This window comes from Chroicocephalus ridibundus, chromosome 9 (genome assembly GCF_963924245.1).
Source record: "Chroicocephalus ridibundus chromosome 9, bChrRid1.1, whole genome shotgun sequence".
NCBI classification, from domain to species: domain Eukaryota; kingdom Metazoa; phylum Chordata; class Aves; order Charadriiformes; family Laridae; genus Chroicocephalus; species Chroicocephalus ridibundus.
This window is the reverse complement of record NC_086292.1, coordinates 33,261,610-33,282,506: the sequence shown is the minus strand read 5'-3', so window position 1 is coordinate 33,282,506 and position 20,897 is coordinate 33,261,610. Positions and strand designations below refer to the sequence as shown.

Genomic DNA, 20,897 nt, shown 5'->3' with positions numbered 1-20,897 from the left:
GAGCGCATCAGAGACAATTTTACTGTTCCTGAGTAAATGAGATGCCGTTCTGTGTTCAGAAGGCAGTCTCTTTAGCTTTTCCAGAGGAGATATTAAGTACTGTGATGGTGGTATGGTAAAGTAAGCAGCAGAAACAATGACGTGTGAGAACAATGTTTCCCTTAACATCTAACCTAATCAGTCAGCCAAATTTCCAGTTGTATAACTAAATTTCAAGCATTCAGTTTACAGGGAGACTTGGGAAAGTAGGGGAAGGCCCAGAGAAATGCTGATAAGAGGTTGTTACGAGTGCTTGTGTGACTAGTAACTACAAAGTGATCTCTTCAGTAGCGAGGAGCGCAGTCCCTTCCAGAAGAACAAAAATGATCCGGTAGGAATTTTGTCATTGCAGATATCTGGACGAATTTTGTGTGCTGAAGGGGAGATTAGCACAGCAGCCTACAGATCCTCAAGACATTTCCCAGGGGAAAAGGATTAACAAGGACAACACTGACATCTGATAGCTTTTGACTGTTGGATGTTGATAAACATTAATCATTGAAGAAGCTTCCATGAAAAATTTAAGTTTTACTTTTATATAAAACTTAAAAGATTAAAATCTTTGAATAGTTTTATAAGTTGTGTAATGCTTTATTATTCATATAGCATATAACAATAGCATATAATTCATGTAGCATATAACATATAATGAATCCTAAATGATTTGTTATAGTGTGAAATTTTTGGTGTTTGTCTCATGCAAATGTTTTCCTTCTTAGGGAACTTGTGAAAAACATAGAAGTGGAAATAGAGAGGGTGTAGTGAGTACTCTGTAAAGGGGAGAAGGCTACCGAGAAAATCTTTCCTTACAGACAATACTGCATTGCTGCAATTCATTAAATGCCAAAGTGCAGGGGAACCGGGATTCTTCCCAGCTGTGAATTTAGCCACCTAGCAGGAAGTTACTGTCTCTTTATATTAAAACTTGCATCAGCAATAACAAATATAATGGTAAGTGCTAATTAGTTTTGAGCATCGTGTCCTTTTTTTCTTGAATTTTTGAGGTGTGGTTTGGAGCGAGGAAAGGGAGCGTAGGGCACCCCGTCAGTCTGATGATGAACAGGTCTTCAGAATATTTCCCCTGAATGTTCAGAGCGACGATTTGTTGCTCGGGGTTTGCTGGGGACGGAACCACCACTGTCACTGTTGCACTGCAGGAACTTTCCCAAGCTTCTCTTTCTCCTGCTCCTCCAATAAAAAGGGCTTCTGGTGACAAGCATCACTGGGGAAACCGGCTCCAGTGCTCAGAGCAAACAAGTCACTGGGTGAGGACATGGAGCCTCGTGGTAACGTTGCTTCATCTCTTTGGTACACACCTCTGCTACAGCTCAGTGCTGCATACTCACAGGGAACCAGCTGGCCTTGGTTGGTGCTGTAATAATTCCCTTGCTGCCACGGTCAAAATTACAGTGTCTGAAGAATTCCTTCCAGATACTCATCAAAATGTGAGCGTATTCTCACCACTAGCAGCAAATCTGAGTCACGCCCTCAATGTGGCCAAGAAAGGGTTAGTCAACAGTCTGAAGCCAGAAAGTACACGCTGACGTCTGGAGTGGCCTGAGAAAAAGGTAGAACAGCAGCAGGAGGATGAGAAGTGCCGTTCAGCATCTTGGTGGAAGGACGTGGCTCGTAGGACGGAGGACTAGGAGGCTGTGGGATTGCCCCTGGATGGTCTGAGCCCGCTGTTCTTCATTCATGGCAAGGTGGCAGCCACAGGGACGTGTCAGTGTGGAGAGCTGGGGGCAGCTGCAGCGAATACAGACCAGGACTGGTGAACTGGGGCTGTATTTGCCATGTAAGATGCTGTATGGATAGAAAAGTCAAAAGGGGAAGAGGCGAGGTGGAGTCTGTGGAAACCTGGCAGTGTCAACATGTCTCCGTGCTGAAAGCACTGCGGGGTGGGAACTTGTTTACCCACAGATCCATTAAGACTCATTCACATGGAAGCGCCGTGGAGCCCTGGTACTGCCATTGGGGAGAAGCAGTGCCCTTTCCAGGATTTCTTTCCGTTCTCGAGGCAAACTGCTTTGCTAGTCTTTCCTCAGCCCACCTACTGCACCGCCATCCTTTGCCTGATCCACTCACTTCCCCACTTCTCTCTGACCTATTTTTGCTGTTATGAGAATTCACTTGATTAATCATTTGGGGAGAAAATGAGAATAATGTCTTGATCTTGAGCTCCTGCTCACATATCTAAATTAGTAAGTCATGGATAAATAGATGTTGAGTACTTCAATTAGGCATTCTTCCCTTTCCTACCACCTTCTGTTTCTCTTCAGGTTTTAATCTCTGTGGGTTAGAAAATGCCAGCAGACTATGGGGATTGCCAGAAACTAATAATAATTAAAATTCCTTGCTATAAAAAGCAGTGTACGCTGTTTGAGCTGAAAGCATTAGAACACTTTCCAAGAATTCCAGCATATTAAATTCTGCTGTGACATTTGACTTATAGCATGGTAATTTTTATTTTTTTTCTGCTTCAGCACAGTATAATGACAGTAAGTCCCAGTTTTGTAAATAAGTTCCCACACAAATTCTTCATGACATCGCGTGTGGGAGTTCACATAATCAAAAAGGAATGTTCCCCTCTTCTTCACGTTTCTTTACAAACCTGTCTCTGTCATTTAAACCAACGTCAGATTTTCTTTAAAGACAGGTGTCTACCTGCCCGAGCTACTAGATCTGTGCTTGGTTACCTATACTGATGTTCAGAAGTGCTGTATTCTGAATTAACCCCATTGATAAGCAGATTAAAATAAATAAATAAATAATGAAACCTTTTGTAATATTCAACAACATAATCCAGTTGCTGTAGTCAATTGGACTGGCTAATTCAGGGTGCTTTGGTGGCAACTGCAACCTCAGAACTGGTTTAACTAGTTACATAGGGATTCCCCAGCCGGCGTGTTGACGTAAAAGCATCAGCGCAGCGGCGGCAGCCTTCATCCCCGGGCTCCGGCTGAGGCTCAGGCCGCAGAGCGGGAGCGGAGAGAGCAGGACTTCAGCTCAGCGCTGTTCTCTCCAGCCTCTGCTCCCTCGGATCCTGAAAAACTCCGTAGAGGTCCTTGCCAATGTAGTTAATTTAAGTTGTGCTGATCTGTTTCTGAACGATGCTGGAGACTAAACTTCAGGGGCAAAACGGGTGACGTGTTGGCACTAAACCTATGCTGTAGCTATGAATTTATTTTTATGTGCCCAGGGCTCTATAAGCAAAAGCTGCATCACTGAGCTAATGTAAGCGCAACTCTTTTTAGTTTATTGCTCACATACAGGACAAGAAATCTATCCCTTTTTAGTGATACGTGTTTGGTTAATGAGCACTTCTTTTATATTTGTAAAAAATTGTTAATACTATGATATTAGCGTCACAAAAGGAGAGCTGTATTGGAAGGAAGACATTCCATCTGTAAGGTGGTTCCATTCCGAAACCACCCGCCTCCTTCCCAGAGCCCGGGCTCTGGCCAGGCTGGAACTGCTGGGCACTGGCAACCGGCGCGATTCCAGAATGGGATTGAGTATTCAGATGCCCGGCTGCTGCTCGTGCACCAAGGCTCAGCGGAGGTGTGTCAGACTTGTTAAAGGGAACGTATTGCCAATTTGGATTTGAATTATAATTTGATGATCATTTACTGTCCAAGCGGTGTCAGACACCCGTGGAGTTTTGGTGTTGTAGCTGTTCTGTCTGTTCCACCTCCGCTCTGAAGCAGTTTTGTTACGGTCCCTCAGAAACATGTTTCAGTAAGTTCCTTCTGAGATGGGAGCACAGCATTGCTGCTGCTGAGGTTGGCTGGGCTGGGCAGGCAGCCGGAGCTGGAAGGAGCCGGGGGCACGGCGGGTGTCTCTCTGCATGCCCAGGGACAGCTGGAACGTGAGCACCTGAGTTTCCTTCTTAGGAGTCTGCAGAAAAAAAAATAATTATGAAGCTTTGCACTGAAATGAAGTCTGTTTAGAAGCAAACAGAAAACGTTTAAAGAAAATAGGTATTCATGTGTCCTGAATGCTTAGTTGTGGTACCAGTGGGAACTTTTCTTTTTCTTTTTTGTTTTTTTTTTTGTTGTGGAGAATTCTGCATAAGAATTGAGTACTTCAAGGTTAAAAGCCAGTGGGATCTCGTTCTTCACCCCCATATTCTCTTAGCATCAAAAACCACAGAATTTTCTGTGTTCCTGATATTTTCCAACCCATGTCTCCTGTTACTATTGTTTTAAAAAGTTATTTTATTACATCTTGTCATAAGAAAAGACAAAACTAATATATATATATATCTAGTTAACCCAATGGAAGGAGAGAGAGAATGGAAAACAAAGACAGAAGGGTCATTCTTAGCAATTAGACACCTCTTTCTCCAGTAACAAAGTAATTGCCAATTATACAGGTGAATTCAGATCAATGGTCACAGTATTTTCAGAGCCTTGACCACACTACAAAATAACCTGTTATTTTCTGTGGGCATGTCCTTTGTCATTCTCTTGCCTTTTAGATGATCATATGTAATGGAAGTTCTGACATCTTCATGTGCTAGCTAATACATCAGTATTTATTCTGCTTTTCTACTTGTTCTGGGTGGCTATATGCTCTATATAAAATTAAAACAAGGAGAAATGCTAATGTTTCTTCTGTGTTGTCTGCTCAGCTTTGAATACCGCACAAGCACGCTATAAGGTGCTGTGACATATCAGTTACTTATAAATGACTTATGTGGTTCTGGTGTTACAGTAGGAGCCATGTGGAAAATGCTGTGACCATCTGCGGAGTGGAAATCTGGAATACCATGTACAGCATCCATTCCTTCCCCATGGCACTGAAATCAGCCTGAAGCACAGCCCTGTTTGGCTACAAAATGATTGAGGCTCATGGTACAAATAGGTTTTAAGAGTGTCGCCTCTGTGTGTCTGAAGGATCTGTACAGTCCTCCTGTCTGCTGCAGCGACACGGAGAATTCCAGAGGGCTCGCCAGAGTCTGGGAGAGAATTCCTGTGATGTGCTTGATGTTAGGAGGCCTGTGTTTTTCCCACTCCAGCTCCCATTGTAGGAGGTCCGCTGAGGACATGAGGAAGTATGCTTGTAGCATTCTGCTAATTTACAGAAGGAACTGCCGTAACCCAAGGCACGGACAATGTTCAGGCAATGCAGATGTGACTTAAAGTCACTTTTGCCTTCCCCTGGGCTGCACCTTCCAGAAGAAACGAAGTGCAGTATCTGCCCAAGGAGATACGGAAATAAAAACTTAATTTTAGTTATTCAGGGTCACCTGGTGAACAGGGGACTGGAATGGAAGGAGAGCTTTGAAATTCTTTGACTCTACTCCCGCAGTCAGTGAACAAACTCCACCGATTCTTCAATGTGCACCTTGTTAGTACATTGCATAAATTACCAGCTGCTGCCTCATACCTTTATTTCCAGATGTCCACCCCTTTAAAAGACAACTGAAAATGAGGTAAATAGCACCCTGATAGTTTTCTCCTTTCAGATGGCTGCGGTTGTTCCCATGCTGCTGCAGGCTGGGAGAGACGCAGATGTGGGGCAGAGCTGTCACTCCATGGCTCCGAACTCGTTTCCATCAGGATCTTGCGGTGTGTAAGGAATGACAGGAGCCATTCCTCTGAAAAAGCACAGGGACCTCTGATTTAGAATAGAATTTATTTTCAAATGGAGGCCTCCCCCAAATATCTTTGTTTTGCTCTGGGATTACTGCCAAAAAAAAGTTTTTGTGACATTTTGTAAGTGTACCTGCATCCTTAGATAACGTTATTTTTGTTGTTGCTCAAAACTGTTGACAAAAAGAGACAGAAAGAAAGGTATGAACTCTATCAAAGTAAGTGCAGGCAGTTACCTAGCAAGACAAAAGGAAAATGGTGAAAGAAGAGCTGGATTTGAAACGCAGCAAAAAGTACTGTCTCGCAAAATTCATTCCAGCGTGTGCGTTTGCTACAGTGGAGAAATGTGATTGAAATGCTCATCTTCAGGTTGAGGTGAAGAGATGTTTATGGGCATGGCAAAGAGTTAGGAAGTGATGCGGTGGGTTAAAAGCAGCCGAGAGCTGGAGGTCGCTGAAGCAGCACGAATGAGGGAGCGACTCCTGGCCGGCGATCGGGAGGAACATCAGGCAGAAGGTGGCTGAAGGTAGATGGTGCAGAGGAGGACATTCGTGTCTAAAATCAAAGTTGCAAAGTGAAGGATGTCAATGGAGTGTTATCAAGACGTTTCAAATTGTGTTTGGAGATAGAAAATTGTGAATGTAGCAAAGACTGCCTCCCGTAATAAATAAAATGTATATAACACGACCATCACAAGATCTTGAAGTGGTTTACAAAGGCACTTATATATTTTATTTTTACTTTATAGATGATCAAACTGAGCAAATTAAGCGACTTGAGCAGGTACGCAAAAAGTCAGTGGCAAAGACAAACTACTGATGAAGAGCCATTGCGTACAGCAGCCGAAATGTAAAGATGCTAAAATATGCTCTTTTGTGGAAGGTAGCTCTTCATCTCACCGCTGACATTTCTGCGTACCAAACCACAAAAATGCTCCACTGCCATATTATCATCCGTGTGTTACCCAAGTTCAAAGCATCAACAAAACTATTTCTAAGCCTTGGAAACTGATGTCAAATGTTTATCAAGAGACCTCGCAATTTCTCTTTGCATTTTGTCTGCATTTCACAGCATATTATAAGTGGCATGTCAGTAAAAAATAGATTCAGTCTTGCCAGCAACAGAAAGCGAAGGAAGCGGCAGTAGTTGGCTCCCAGCAATGTTCTCTTGGGAACAAGTCTGAACTGAGGCAGCTTTAGGGCTCTTTAGTTAAATTAGAGTTTTTCTTCAGTCCTCTACATGGTGGAGTTGTTCTTTTAAGGACACCACCATTTTGCAAACATCTAAAAAAGATTAAATACCCTCTTAGGAAACAGGGGTCTCATTGCACTGCCTAGGTTATAGTAGATACCAGTTCACGATACACAGAGAAAACACCTCTCGGTGCCGTAGGAAAGAGAGCAGAACCATACCATAAAATGCCAGAGGAAAACTGTCTCTAGCCGATAAGTTTTTTATCTTTAAGGCACAAAAATCTTGGGGGACGTAGCAAAGAGCCACAGATATCTTACAAGGAACAAAGGACAGTTGTGGCCATCCCCATCATTGGGGTCCCGAGGCAGAGCTGGAATTCCACCGTGCATCTGGCTCCTCGCTGCTGCCCACTGTTTCACAGCACTGCAGGGGGCTGTGTTCTAGAGACCGTTGACCTGATTATTTCAGTTGTTTGAGGCTTTTTCCAGAAAACTCGTCTTGTGCCCCTATTTTGTTGTAAGTTTTCTGCCACTTTTATTACTGTACTGGATTCAATTTGATCTGTGGATTAAGTTTACACAGATGAAAGTAGACCTGGATACATTCCAGTCCCTAAAACAACCGTTTCCCATCTTCCAGCCCCTCATTTTAGCATCACCTTTTTGCTGATTCTCCCGTATTCCCTAGTTATTATATCTCTGAGATGTGCGGCGGCTTCTTTGTAGTCATTGTCATGACACCAAAATGGCTCAACAGTCCTCCCTCCACGTGGCTGTTGACAACTGGAAAATGGTGCCGATTGCCCTGGATGAACTAAATAAGAGGTCGTAGAAATTATGAAGTTGAGCATTGTGATTTATTGCCTGAGTAGCGCTCAGTCCCCCAGTGCTTGGTGCTGCAGCCTCAAACACCGTGCACTGGAGAGATCAAGAGATCTCTGAGCAAGAGGAGGATGTGGCCTTGTTTGGAAAGGCTCCAGTGTGGAGTGGCCACAGCAAAAGGAAGCAAAAGTGGTTTAATCACGGGATAATCATGCCACAGTGACTCACTGGTCGGGGCGGGGGGGATTGCTGCGCTCGCGTATCCAGAACCCAGCAGCAGCGTTAAGCATGGACAGGCTTTGGCAAGAAACTGAGAAGTGCACAAGAGTTTGTGCAAACAGCCGGTCCTTTTTTTCTATAACTATCAAAAGAGTGTCTCCTTGGACGCCTGATCATAAGGATGGCAGCACTTGCACTGTTTTGCTCAAAGCTGTAAGCAACCTTCAGTAATGTGGATAGTCAGAAAATATGCCAGACATGCAGTGGCCCTTAAGGAAGATTACTCACTGGAGCCATTTATACCAGCTTATATTTGCAAGGAACAAAAAAAGGATATTTTGGTCCAGCATTACAGATCTTAAATCCATAAAAGCTGAAAGTGTTTATGTTTGAACTGTATTGAATGGTGCTTAAAGGATATAAAGGATATAAAATAAACAATTTGCTGAAAAATCTATGTATAGATAAGGTGGAAGTAAAAACAAAGGCGTCTTGATTGATCATTTTCTAGATTTCTCTTTCAGTTCCTGACTCCAGCAGTCATTTTACTAAGTTTTGTATGTAAATTGTTTTGTTTTCACATTAGCTTTTAAGGACAGGAGAAATTCTCCTGTAGGTGTGCGCAGAGCTGACCTGCTTTCTGTAACTCTTCCAGTATCTCTTCAAGAAAGGAATAAGAAAAAATATGTAAAAGCACAGTGTTTGCCAAATGGCAGTAATGTCTCCTGTCAGACAGTAGAAAGGGGGGAAATAGGTATAATAAAGCTCACTGCTATTACTTAAGAAGCTTGAAAAAGTGACCTCCACTGGAGGTGGAAAATACTTTAGGAACCTATTTAGGGAGGTTGAAAATGTGCAGAACATAAAATTAATACTCCGTTGTAAAAACAAGCTAATGCAGAGGTGCAAACCCTGAGAAATTCTAATTTCACTCAGAAGAAGCAGTAATCATAGGACTGTGGAATAATTCAGGTTAGAAAGGAGCAGCCTCCTCTGAGGGCAGTGCCGGCTCCGAGGCCAGGCCAGGTTGCTCCAGGCTGGAGCCAGTCTCTTCTTGAAAACCTCCAAGGGTAGAAGGAGAAAATGGAGGTGATAATATGAAGAAATTTAAAAAATCGGTTTGTACTTTGCAGTGTAATGTCGCTTCAAAAAAGCCTGGACTGTCTGCGCTGTATCTGTAAAACCTTCATCCTGGGGAACAAAGTGACAACAGGACAACCTGTCCAGTCCCCATACTTCGCCAGTACATAGTAAGCTATAATTATCCGCCTTGCTGAAGTAGCAAGCACTTTAAGACACTCAATCAGGAGAGAAAAAAAAAAAGGAATGAAAGTATTAAAGGTTGAATGTGCAAATTGCATGAGTTTTTAAGAATGGCTACCAATATCTGGCTCAGTTTTGGAAAAGGACTGTTGAAAAGCAGTATGCTTCATGCAATGTATTTTACACTTTTTTTTCTTCGGATACGTAACATAGCAAAAATGAAGAGCCTAGTAAAGGACCTCCATATAAGGAAACCCAAAAACTTGAAAAGAGAAATGAAAAAGACTGGCTTTGAGGCCATTTACAGAGCTGGAGGGGCGTGAGGCTGGTGCAGTCCGGAATTTAACATCTGTATCCTGCTGCTGCTAAAACATGGGTGTAGTCACAGTTGTTTGCCCTTTCGTTGCAAAGTGGAGGTTAATAAACATCCCTAACAATAGGAGCAGGTATGATTTAATCACAGCTGTTACCACAGGCAGGACTGTGCCAGTTATGTTTGCATTGCATTTATATTTACAGAAACAAGTTTGTTCAGAAGAAAATTATCTGTCTGTGAATCTGTGCTTACATCAACGTATGTCTATTAAATACTTCTCCCATATAGCAGAAAATGGAAATGGAAAGATAACATCACAAATTAAATATTTTTTTTTAAATACTGAAATAAATATTAAAAATAGAAAAAAAAATTGGTCAGTTTCTGGAGTATCTTGTCATTAAATATGTTTTCATAGTCAGTACTGACTTGCCCAGAGAAGAGAAAGGGCAGAGGACGGTTTCCACAATAACGATGAGATTGCTTATGAAGGTTACTACAATATTTGTCTTGCCCATTCCATGCTTTGCTGTGCAGTCAGAAACAGATTTCTGTGTTTTCAAGAGCTGTTCAAGCATAATTAGAGGCTCAAAATGAGTTGAAATCTCAGCTGGCAGCCTAGCAATTTGTTTTCATGTGGCAAGTCATCCAAGATTTATAGATGCATAGCTCTCTGATGGAGTAAGGGGATAGCCTCAGCCCGAGTACTCCGTTGTACCTCTGTTTTTATGCAAGATATTGTGCACTCCGAGTCCAGCTGCGTGCTGTCTCTGCCCTGTCATGGGGCAGGATCTTTGTGGCTGTTGAGCTTTGTCTCTCAGAGGCAAAGACCGCAATAAAATGGTAATAATTGTAATAATGTCATGTAATGGTGTGTTTGTTTCATGTGCAGTGCATCGCAGCAACAGGGTCATTTCTAAGACTACGAGCTGTGCGGGGCGTCAGGCTCCCCCGGCGCGGGAGGAGGGTTTGGGTGGCAGGAGCCCTGACGACGGAGCGTGGCTCCGGGCAGGAAGGAGCCCCTGCTGCCCGCATCCCCATCCCAGCTCTCTCCGGAGGGCTGCGGCAGGGTCCTCAGTGGGGCTGGGAGCTGCCCTCCCCGCGTGGCCCCGGCCATGGGCCAGCACCAGCACTGTCACCGTCTCCCTTCCAGGGGGTGGGACTGGGCGTCTGAGGGGGCTACACACCCTGCAGAAACAAAGATGTTACTCCCAAACAACTTCAGATGCACGACTTTTTAAAGCATCTCTGTTTCCTTGTATTCAAAGAGCCTTTTAATAAAGCGTGCGTATGTTGGCTGAATTAATTTCAGTTTCAAATACAAGAGCTGCCTCTTTAAAACCAGAGAACATGCTGGTGCTGTAGAATACTGTTTTTAATATTGTCTAATGAATACTGGTAAAATAGATCGTACCCAGGTGTACTCCCCACGGAGTCGGTTCCTTCCTCTGCCCCTGACTGCGCCGTCGTACTGTATTGGTGGGGCACTGGCCATCATCACTGTCAACACATGACACACATTTTGGAAGGGGAGCTGGAGGAGGGTCATGTAAGCTCTGTATTTGCCTTTTCAGTGCAAGCAGGAAGACAGAAAATAATTGTTTTAATTAAAAATCAATAAGGTGTTTATCTGCATATATAAGACATACATTTGGGAGACCTCGGTCAACTTATCCCTGAGACCACTGGAGTTATTTTTGCAGTGGCGTGGGAAAGGTTATGATGTAGATGTCCTTCAGTTACACAATCTAATCTGTTCACTTAGAAACAAAATAGTAATTTTGAAGTTAAATAGTGAAATTTTAATTTAAGAAGTTGTAATTCAAATAACAACGTTGACGTGCTCCCCATCCAGCCGGAGTCACGACATGAAATCCCATTTTGATAAGATCTCGTTCCTGGCGCTGCAGCATTCTCGTGTCCTAACCCAATGGCACGTTCCGAAGACGTGTTCCCCGTACTGGCTCCCTGCCTCTCCAGCGGGCCGTACAAGACAGGGCCTGCGCTGCCGCAGGGAGGGAGCCATCCCTGCTCACGCCCCTGTCTCTGGGCCGTTCCTGACCACGCATGGGTAGAGCTGACCCTGCTGGCAAACATTGTGCAAAGCTCAGAATTTATTTGTTGTTTTTAATATAACGAGGGCAACGACTGCAGTATTATCCCATGCCTTTGCAGGTGTAATAAACTTTGTACATGATTTGTAATCCTTGCTGAATATGCTTATGTAGGTAGAGATTATTTCACTGATTTTCCCGAATGATCTAAGGATTCAGCGATTACCCCTCTAATTTATTTCCGTGCCAAGAATAACGCGTGGGTTAACTGCTGGTGATGCAGCTCTGGCCGGGGAACAGAGCGAGGAGGTTTTGTGCGAGTTATGGCAACTATTCTGGTGTTCACGGGGAAAAAGTCCTCCGCCTCCCCTTCTCCCCTCTTCCCTGTAAATCTCTGTCAGCCCCCCTTGCTGCCTCCCGATTACAGGGCTTTAAAAGAGAAACAATTATCTTCATAATCAATTTGTCAGGGCCATTAAGGCCTATTAATGCAGCCAGGGCCCTGACACAGTTACAGAAACAGAAAGAAGTAGGCTGGAAAGAAAAATTAGTCCATACCGGAAGTCAAGTATATAAAAAAATTGTTTCTTCTAGTAAAATGGTTTTGGATGCTTTCTGTGGTGACTTAAGGGCTAGGCTTGCCCTGGGTTTCGCATGGTCTCGGCATATATTGTTCAGAAAGCAGAGAGATGCCCAGTTGTGAAAATAGAATACGGCTACCCTTATAGAAGCATTTAGAAGTAGTATGAAATCTATTTGTCCAGCAGCACATGCCCAAAAGGCAGCCGCGCGTGTATTTGATGTTCTGAGAAATGTCAGCATGACACATAGCCAGGAAATAGTCATAGAGCTTATTTCAACCTCTGTATTTGTAATGGAGTCTTCCGGAGCCTAAAAAAAAAGTGTGTTGAGGGCTGCCCCTTCTAACGAGAAGCTTTTGAAAAGTATGGGAAATTAAGTTGAAATAAAGTATCTGTGGAAGACCACCATCAAAAACACTTGTTACATTTATCATAAGAAACTGTGTAAATCACTTCAGTATCAAGCATCTTGTGGTCAATTACAATATTTACTCATCTTAAAACCATAGAAGAAGTAAGAGCGTTATAGGACTCATGAAAGTTCTCACACTTGGCAAAATTGGCTCCTCCGGTTTTGAAAACGCTTTCAGAAAGACTTGCTAGTTAGGGAGCAAGATTTATGGGGAGAAGCCGTTATCTCTTATTAGAGCAAAGCATAGCGTTGGAAAGAATGGCCAAACTTTCAGGCAGAGGGACGGAGGGACTGAAACCAGCCGCAGTGACTGGGCTTGGCGGGGAAGCTTGCGTTAATGCTTGTCCTTGCTTTACCTGCTCTGAAAACACGAAGCATTTCAGTCCCTAGGGTCTCGCTTTAGCACTTTTCACACATATTAAAATGTCACACATTTAAAAAAAGAGATGGCAGTTACAGTTTTTCAGCTTGCATGCTGGATTGAACTGACAGATGTGTAAAGAAAAGATTTAGCTAATGAAATTGATATAATGTGCACTTTTCTGGGAAGCCTGCGCTACATAAAACGTAGAAACGTAAGCCGTGAGAAACACTGGTCCAAGTGTGGTACATACAGCCTCTGCCCTGTTAGCTCTGCACTGCGAAGAATTTCGCTTGGTATCTTTCTGTACACCTTTAGCTAGATTAAAGCATCTTTCTGATGAGAGCCTCTTGGCATCACTGGAATTAATATAGGTTATGGCACGTGGTCCTGCACAAGGAGGAAGGTCTCTCTGGTAATGCAGCAGAGCCAGGAAGATTTCTCACTGCATGTTTCTCAGATTTAAGGCTGGAGCTTAAGATACACCCTTAGTCACATATGTTTATCTTCCCAAGAGCTGATGTTTTCTGAGTAAGCAAATGCACGCCCAGTTTCAACCAGCAGCACTCAGCTAGGATCAGAATCGAGCCCCCCTTCCCGGAGACAGATGCCACCTCTGAGCTTCTCTGAAGAACTTCTGGTGTGGCAAATTTTGTTAATCAGCTTACGGATCTGTTTGCAGGATAAATGCCTAGAGAGCTGGAGAAAATCTAATCAACTGAGAGAAATAAGTGAAGTTTGGACTCTGTATCAGTATAAGCAGTGTGATGACTCATAAAAAAATTTCTCATTTAGTACTTCACATCTTTTTGAACAAGCTCTTGTTGACTGTGCTGAAATGTCCAGTATCACTCTGTGGCCAAAACTTGATTTTGTAAATCTTGAAGTAAAATCGTATTTAGTTATTTCTAAAAAATATCTTACTGAAAATGTATTACAGGTTGCAGTTTCTGGGACCAAGTGTAAAAAGCGTGGCTGTTTTCTGAGGGCTTTTGAGTGAGTTGGTGATAACAGGTTTCACTGAGTTTATATCCAGCCAATGCTATATAAATCTCCAAACTAAAACAATGCGCATCTAAGGATTTCTTGCATATGCACGGTTGCATATCTTACAGGACCACTTGGAAACTGTAATGCCGTTATCCAAGGAGTGAAGCAAGCGATCTCTGCTCAGATGAGTTGCTGACCTCTGTAAGGCAGAGGATGCCTTTTGTCCCCAAGTTTGGAAATCTGCAACTTCAGAGATCTACGTGCTTGAAGTGTAGGTAAATGATATGTAAGGGTAGATGCATAACCATGTCATCTTTGCTAATAAACCCAGCTTAAAAAGTGCCCTTCTTTGGCCACTTATTCCTGCTTCTGTGCTACAGGATAATTTTTTATCCAGTATCCGTTCAGTTTTCCCCATACAGAGTTAGCCTGGTGCAGCTATGGAGGTGGTGACACAGTGCAAGAGCAGAAACGAGCGGTCAAGTAACATCAGAAGAATGCGGGGCTTCCACCACGTTAGTGTATATTGCCCACTTTTTTCATGTGCTGCGACATACAAAGCCCAAAAGCCAACCCGTGACATGTTTTTTTGTTTCCTGACAACAACAGGTCAGGAAATAACGCAATGTCCTCCCACACTAAGCACGTTCTGTTCTATCATCCTCTCTTGTATGTTGCCATCTAGAAACTGTTACATAAAATGGAAACTTTTAAACTGATTTTAAAACCTTGTCAGGAGTTTTATTTGTATAATTAAAAAGATTAATATTAACCACACTGTAACAGTTACAGATGAAATATTCCACCAGGGCATACTGCAAAACCACGTGTTGTCTCTGGGAGCTAAATTTTACTATTGGTTGCAGACACAGATAAAATAGAGTCTGTAATATCACGGATAACCAGATGTCTCCTTAGTTGCTAAAGACTAAAAGCGACTGAAAAGCACTCTTAACTTTAAGATGAGAAGTATGTCATGCCAAATAAATTTGTCTTGAATAAGATCTGTTGAGGGTGGAGGCTGAATTATTGAAACATGAAGTTAAAACTTAGAAAACTACGTTCTACTGCAGTATTTTGTGGAAAAATAATATTTGATACGTTTTTGTCTCAGTCTTAATGTACTTTTGAACGGTAACCGTTTTGAAAGGGAGCCCCAACAAAACCACTGCAGACCAGTGATGACACCACTGTGCAATATAATGATCCCATAACAGATAGTTAAGAAAGCTGCAGGGGGTACAAATAAGACAAGTTGAGTTTTCTTCCACTGACACAAACAGCGATGTTCTAAAAGTGCTTTTCTTTTAACTGTTTTTAATATCTGAAGGTAGAAACAAAAGCAGATGCGAAGGTGGAAAGGGTTCATAACGCTATGGGCGTGACCATCAGGAGCTTAATCCCCTTACTTACCTCCCCTAAACCTTACTGAAGGCACTCTTATAGAGCAGGTGCCACTAGGACAGAGCTACCAACTAAGGTAAAGATTACACTGGAATTACGGGGTGTAATCTGGTGTTCCTACTTTTAAGCACATCGTTAGTCCCTTCACTTGATGGACTTGTGCTTGCGAATTTTAAAAGAACGGATGGAGTCTCGTACCAGTTGTAATAAGAATGGCTGGAGGATAAAAAGTCAAAAGTCTAAAAGTCAAAAGCTGAGTGGCAATAAAAATGGATTAGAGTTTATAAATTTCAGTAATTTCGGTTTCGACATTTTTGCAATTACGCAATAAAGTCTCTCTTATATGAAGAATTAAGAAGCAAATGAGCTCACACTTTTGCGCCGTTATCTGTAAACTTTGTTATCAGTATAACAACTTCCAGTACATGTTTTTGTGTTGACTGTAACAATTTTCAGTACGTATTTTCATGTTCTCTATTCATGCCCTTCTCATGAACAAAAATGAGTCACGATAATTTCCTGTGGTATTTGTTGCAACTGCGATATTTGTGCTCAAGAAACCGGAGAAGTGATCTGAGGTTCCAAACCAATCTGGGTTGGAAAATCGCACCTCTGCAACCCCCTTTCCTCCCCAGCCTCCTTCGTCCTTATACGTGGGGGTCGCTCTTTGGGGTTCAGAGAACAGTTCTGTCGCTCTATCTTGTGCAAGCGTCCCTGGAAAAATTCTGGGTTTGAATATGAAGTTGTTTGCCAGCAAGGTGATTAAATCAGACAGTTTTATTAGGCTGGAAACCTGCCTTTCCAAAATACTTACAGTTTGTAAGTAATGAAGATCTTTACCCTGATGTGCATCCCGTCATCACTTTTACTTATCCGGGTTACCTGTGCAGTTGATCTTTGGTACATGTTGCTTGTTGTCTGGGCAAGCATTTTTAAGAGTGAACTGCTAGTCATGCTCTCTGAAAGCAAAATAAGGAAAATAAGAATTCTAGATCAGTGGAGCACGTGTGGTACTTGTCTGTGGTGTAGCTGTTTCTGACCTGGAACCCCATCAGCAGTGAATGCACGCCTGCTTACATCTTACAGCTGTCTTTGATTATTTTTAGTGTCCCCTCTCTACCAAATAAACCTGGAGACAGTAGAATAATTCAGAATATCTGATGTTTTGACATCCAGCGGCTATTTATAGTGAAGCATTTTGTAAAATCAGCCCCGATCAGCTGCAGTGCATTTAAATATACAGTCCCGTTGACAAAACGTCTGTCTGAGATGGGAAGTAGAAGAGTTTTACATAACATTTCTGTAATAAATTAGTTCTGCTGTCATGAACCAAGATTTAAACTCACGGATAGCATTTTCCTCAACATTGGTCTCAGATTTTGTCCCTACGCATAATTATACAGATGACAAAGATTCTCTAAGACCTGGTCCAAACCAAGGAGATGAGAGTTTCTTTTTGTAAGGATATCCCAAAATAATAACCAAAGAGACTACTCTTCAGCCCTGCAGTGGTAAATTCTTTAAGTATTTTAAGGCTGAAAATAATCTTGCTTTGCCACTGCAACCTACTTTTAATTCTATTTGTACACTTGCCATTTGCTTAAAAATTGAAGTGATATTCTGTCTGCACAGAAAAACCTGGCACTGTGTTAAACCTAATACTTTTCTTTTAAGGTGTTAAACAAGAAATAACAAGGAGTTAAGAACCGCAGGAGTTTAACACGGGCTGACTGGCAAAACAGGTTGGGTTTATTCCCATTATACACATCCAGGGCATATCCAGCCTCTGGTGCGCACTTGAGGCGTGTGCTTTAACCTGTTAATGAGAGGTACGGCACAGATGTTTGGGATTTTGTCTTCGTGGAGGGGTTCCAATACGTGAGAGGCAATGGGCTGTTGGAAGGCTCTGTTCACTGTCTGTTGAGCAATTGTGTGCAGCCTTTTCGGCAGAGGCATCTGCGACGGTACCCAGCCTTTGAAAGAGGAAGTGGAGATAGGAAGCAACCTTTAACTGCGTGGAAGTAGGAGGAAGATAAGAATCATTACTAGACATCATTACTGCATTAATTTTTTCCCTAGGGACTTGATTCAGCAAGACACTGAAATTCTGTGCAATTTTAAGGACATGAATTTCCCACAGCTTTCTTTAGACCACTTTCTTATTTCTTGAGGTAGAAACAGATACTTCTCTTGTGGTTTACATGGTGAAGTCTGATTTTCTCTTCCCGTTTTTTCTTCGTTCCTGAATACTGAAGTCAGGTGGCAATTAAAAATACAGAACGTATGATATCGACTAAACTGCTTGCCATCATTGATAATACATGGGCATATTTATAGCTAAGTATCCCAAGACTACCTCATAGGGCAGCAAAACCATCCGATACCTCTGAAAGATCTTAGATGAATTGTTCTCTTCCTGAGCCACGCACACCACAAAAGCCACAGGAAGTTGTCTCTGTAGTGGCTGCGGTTCTGCAGTTTCCTCCTTCCCTGTCTTTAAGTGGTCAAAACATTTCTTAAAAAGTTGAATCGACAGAGAGTAGAGAACAGACTTCCTGTTCTTGCCGTGTAACAGAGAGACAGGCCTCCAGTTAGAAAGAAGGATTCATCCATCGGATTGTCCTTCCGTGTCCTTTCAATCAATTTAGGGTTATGGTTTGAACTATACTGATTAAATAGTAGTTTTATTTTTAGGTTCCCTACCAAGAAGATATAATAGTACTTTTTTTAGACACCTCCCAGGAGCAGTTATGTAAAGGATGAGTAAAGCACTTGCTTTTCTTCAGCTGTTGACTTTCAAGACAATTTTCTCTCTAAAGACGAGGAAGCCGTCCTGTTTGTAGGACCTCAAAGGGCAGTAGCGGGAATATGATCTAAAATTCGGATCCTTCAGCTAACAGATGGGCCTGGGTATATATATCTGTATCCGACTGAATGTACTACATATGTAGGGCGTATATGTGCATAAACACTGACGTGTATCTATCCCTCGCTATATATCGATATGTGGATATATATACATAGACATTTACTCTTTCCTTAAAGCCTTTTTAAAGGGAATACAGGAATACAGTGGGATCCCAACAGTCTTAAAAAAATAAAAGTTGCTCATTTCAGAGATGAATTTTATTTAATTTTTTATTAAGAAATAAGTAATAAGTAATATTTTATTAAGAATTAAAGCAAAAAAGTTAAATAGGAATATCATTCAATGTTTCTTTCAATTAATATAATTATTTTAGTTTGATTCGACCAACATTTGATGTGGCATTTTCAGTACTGTTGATGGTAACTTTGCTCGTAAGCAATTTATTAATGAAGAGATGGAAAAGTCCTCCTGAAGGAAAAATTTGAAAGGACAGGAATGTGGTCCTGCTATTGCTTTGTTTAAAAACAAGCAAAAATATTCATTAAAATAATTTCTATCTACCAGCAAGTATATGCATTTTACCAATGCTAGTATAATAAGATGGTATTTCTAGTTCCTTTAATTCATATCAAGAGTACAGACGGAGTTTTAAACAGCTGTTGGAAGGAAGGAGAAGGGAGATGGGGAGGGAGGGAAGGAAAGGAAGGAACAAAGGAAAAAACAGGAAAAAAGGAGAAAGATTGAGAGGAAAGACAGAAAGAAAACAAACAAACAAGCAAACTAATCCCATTACTCTCTGTGGGCCAAAAGAGTTACATACGTCCTCTCCCAGACTGGCGAGACATCGTCTGTGATCATTTCATATCCGCTGCCAGATGTTTCCAACTCCTAGACAGAAGTCCTTCCTTGTTAAATGGTCTCCGTCCTTGTCAAATTCAGTGTATGGATTGATGGCATTTTCTCATCCAGTGTAAGATGATACAAAAATGGCGCCTCCATCTTTGCTGGAACTTTCTTTGCTTAATGTTTTTCTTTCACCCTTTTATTTGTTCCCCATCTTTCTCCCAACACCCAAATAACTACTTTTCTGTCCCATGGTGCTTCTCCCATATTGTAGGGATCCAACTGGACACCTCTATGTTTGCATGCCTGCGGTCCTCTTTCATTCCCCTGCTATATGTACGCTTCATCTTGTTTTATGGTCTTTAATCTTCCCAGCCTGTCCTCCTCCCCAGCCTGCAGGCATTGCCCACCCTCCCCAGAACTGTTCTTATTCCAGGGGGGCAGACGAAAAGGAGGGATTATTTCTCCCTACTCTTTATCAGGTCACCCTCCCCTGAGTTTCTTTTCGTGCGTCTCAGCACCTTGAAATCTTCCCCCTCCTTCCCGTTGTGATCTCAGCCTTTTCCTTCCTGCCGCTGCTGGTCAATACTCGTAGATTCTGGCAATGAAGCCTGCGGGCATAAAAAAAAGTCACATTCCGCCTTCTGCATGTGTAGATAGATTAAAAAAACAATATCTGAGGCTTAGTTACGTATAGCAATTAACAAATAAGAAACCTGCAGTAGTGTTTTCATGGCGGGGGCCAGCTTCGGCCGAAGGCCATGCTGCAACATAGGAGATCTCCACTGGGGACGAGCCCCCCCTCCGAGCTGAGCACAGCCGCTGTGGGAACAGGGGGACAATGCCTCGGCATTCCGTACTCTGGGAGAGTCTGGAGCCAGGGAGTCGGGGATGGTGCCGAGGAAAGCTAGAGGTTCCTGGAGCTCTGAGGCTGCCCGAGGATGTTCTAGGGATCGGTGTGGCACCGTGTGTGTCGAGGGAAAAGGTCCCCTGGGTCACTCTGCCTTTTCCACGCCACGGCCGAGGAGTTGGCCCTTCCCCCTGATTTCGGACTGCTGCCTTGGGAATTTGCTTCAGCTATTTCCTGGAATACGAATTTGTTTATTTTCAAAGGAGAACAAACATAAAGCTCATACAGTAGCTTTGGGAAGGGTGTTTCTTTGTAGAGGAGTGATTTGGATCATTGAATTATTGTCTCTTTTAAAAGAAGTTAGGTACTGCTGAAGATGGCTGGGAGCATGAAAGCAGCTGGTGGCACATAAAAAGTACAACTGCAAGAATGTTGCGGCCCTGATACCATGCCTTTTACTGTCATCTATGCCTCATGAAATGTTTGCAAAGCGCGTGCAAAATACTCCGATTTTGGTCTGGGATATCTTCTTTCACTGGAAGCTGGTGTATCCGATTACACTGTGGAACTTTTGCTCTAGTCCAATATTTAAAGAGTAAATTAATCAACATAGTGAACCGCAGACCATAGTGATGTGGCCGAGACACAGAGCGTGCCATCTTTTCCCTGAGGTGCGAAGCGCTTTGGCGGGCAATTCTTTTGGAAATGGTTCCATTGACTCGTGACTTGGTCCCACAAATCCTGGGGGTACGCGACCAGCTGTCGGTGCCACACGCCGCCCCGTCGCAGTAAGGCCGGAGGCAGCTCCCACTGTCTTTGCAGACCCAGCCCCGTCCTGCGCCTCAAATACTTGAAAAAGTTTATTTTTCGAAGCCGCAGGGAGCCGTTCGCCGTGCTGTAGGAAATGCTAAGGCTCTGCGGTCACCACCTCACACCAACCCCACGTCTCCCGGCTCGTTTCCTTTTTGTGCCTTTATTGCTTTTATCTCCAGAACAAAATGTACCATTAGGAACTCGCGCACCCATGTCCCGCCCCCTTCAAACAACAGACGAGCGCGGCGGCGGGTTTGAGCCTCGACCGAGG

General features: G+C 42.8%; 1 protein-coding gene across 10 annotated transcripts in view; it reads left to right on the top strand.

Moving 5' to 3' along the window:
- The window catches only part of TJP1 (tight junction protein 1), a 164,221-nt gene that overhangs the window by 66,280 nt on the left and 77,044 nt on the right, over positions 1-20,897 (top strand). The gene's annotated exons all lie outside the window — the stretch shown is intronic.